This window comes from Zea mays, chromosome 4 (assembly GCF_902167145.1).
Source record: "Zea mays cultivar B73 chromosome 4, Zm-B73-REFERENCE-NAM-5.0, whole genome shotgun sequence".
Classification (NCBI taxonomy): Eukaryota; Viridiplantae; Streptophyta; class Magnoliopsida; order Poales; family Poaceae; genus Zea; species Zea mays.
The window spans coordinates 9,801,065-9,803,502 of record NC_050099.1 but is presented as its reverse complement, the minus strand read 5'-3'; the positions used below and the strand labels follow the sequence as shown (position 1 = coordinate 9,803,502).

Below are 2,438 nucleotides of genomic sequence, written 5' to 3'. Positions count from 1 at the left end.
TGTGGTAGTGCCTAACAAATGCCTTTCCTAATGACCACTAGTACACAACGGCTTTATACTGGTGGTTGTAAACCTATTTACACTGGCGTTTTTCACAACCGCCAGTAATAGGGGCCAATGGAAATAATTTTTTTCTATAGGCAGTTGAGCTAAGAAAACTGCCAGTAGAAATCGATTTTCACATGCAGTCGAGGTAATAAAACTACCGATAAAAATATTTTCCAAGTAACATAAAAATGGGTTTAAAATAGCAAAAAATATTTTATTAGAAGGCCTCGCCGCCCGCCCGTCTCCGTCGAAGCCACAAGTCGTGACATTTTTTGCGCAAAATACGCGGCTACACAGTCAGTGGGAACATAATCCACGACCTCCATTATAGTAGTGCGTAACAAATGTCCTTCCATTATTTTAAACAAATTACCTAAATCACAAGCAATTGAAGTAACCAACAAACGATTGAGGCAAATAGCAAGTTGTGCTGGTTTGCTTGGCTTCTTAGGTGAGAAAGTCGTCGTCGACCAAAAGCTACCAAAAGTCAGAAATTAAATTTTGATAGAGGTCTAAAGTACAAAGTGTTTGTAGTACATGCTTTCTATTTGGGAGATGAGTCAGTTAGCATTCTACTGACATGAGGCGGATTCCATAATATAGAGAAAAGAAGTGGACTCGAAAACACTATCCCATGGAAACTGGTTGGAGAAATAACATCTTTAATAATTGCAAAACTTTTGGTTACTGAGAATAAAATACACACTAAATTACTAAAAGGTATGCAATACTTTTGAGAGCTACACACGACATATTCAAATATCAAATATAAAAAGGAGCACAACTTGCTTGTTTTAACTTTAAGGGTGCTCCTAGCATATATGACTCTAAATGCTTCTTGCAATAGCTTATTCTTCAGCGGGTGGTAGGGACGGGATCCACGACTCCCTCGAGATGTAGTGTATCCCGAGAAAGGGTATTGCCTGGACATAGGTTAGAGTTGAGGTTACCATTGGAGACATCCTAGGCCCGTAACACTTGAAAGTGGCGCAATAGTACCCCCTATAAAAAAAGAATGCAACGCAACAACACCTTTCTTTAGTATACAACGTCGTAACCATTAGATATTATGCCTACAATCTCCTTACCTATATCGGTGTAGGAGTAGATCACAGGCGTGCCCACCCTACTCAAGTAAATTTTTTCTTCTTCCCCCTCGATTGTGCAAGTCTTGAATGCCAACCCGCTCTTGCCTGGGGCAATTTTGATGGGATTTCTAGACCGGTCCTGCTCCGGTGGCACGATTGGCAATGTCAATGCCTCCTTCAACACCAAAACAATTTTGCATTCCTCATAAAATGACTTGGCAGATCCGAAGATGAAGTCGATGGTTCCCTTGATGGCACATGCCTTGAAGTAGTGCAGACCCGTCTGGTCGTTTAGAGCACCCTGGCCGCATTGGATGGTGCAATTGTAGAAGGTTGCCTTTGTTCCCATCACTCGCAGTGCTGGTGCCTCACCTTTCTTTTCCCCTAGCTTTGGTAGCGGCGCGTCGTTCTTGAAGACAATGTTGTAGGCGACAAAATAGTTGGACTCTATCGCCATGGTGCTGCTTCCATCCACACCAAGGGGCTTGCCGTCCTTGCCCATGGTGGTGGCAGTGTCATTCTAGACGATAATAGCTGGGTTCATGGGGTCCTCGGATATTATGGTGAGGAATGGCTTGCTTCTACCGAGTAACAGCTTCTCGCGGAACACAACACCAGGTTTGAGGGTAAGGACGTAGCATTTGGTGTTGTCGTCAGGGATGTTGGCAATGGACTCGCTAATGGTCGTGTAACCACCATCTTCAGGTCTCAATTCGGAGGCAGGGTCAATGTAATTCCTTACCTTAATGGTGTTGGCAGAGGAGAGCGCATCATCTTTCTTAGCACACCCCGCATCTTGGGTGGCATTAGCTGGTTGGTGTCTCACCCATGAGTTGAAAGAGACGACCCTATTGCACGATGTCGTCGGTAGCGATACAAGCTCGAACAACACTAGGAGCAGGGACAATATGAGCATGTGTTTACTCATCACCATGGTCGAGATGTCGCCTTCTTCTTATTATTTCTCGATCTACTTATTCCTCCCTTCCTCCTTGTTTGTTATTTATAGATACCTAGCCTAGGACTATCTGGAATGAGAGGTGTGTGATTGAACATAGCAAGGAGTGGTGTTCCTTTGTTTTAGTTGTTGATAAAAGGCTGTTAGGTATTAGCTGAGTCCAACAACCTTGTTGGGGACTTGTTCTCAAATGCTTCGAATTAAGAACAAGGTAACACGGAAATCGTTAAATGTTAAAGTCCTTCGTCCTCCGAAACAATATTTCCCTTAGGATATAATGAGTTTCGGACGAAGGTTACGAAGGATGTACCTTCGTAAGTATAACAAATAATGAAAAAGGGAAT

The 2,438-nt window shown here is 43.2% G+C and overlaps 1 pseudogene; it reads right to left on the bottom strand.

Annotated features, from left to right (window-relative positions):
• Positions 1-896: 896 nt before the first annotated feature.
• Positions 897-2,070, bottom strand: LOC103655090 (putative pectinesterase 63; annotated as a pseudogene).
• Between the last annotated feature and the right edge of the window lie 368 nt (positions 2,071-2,438).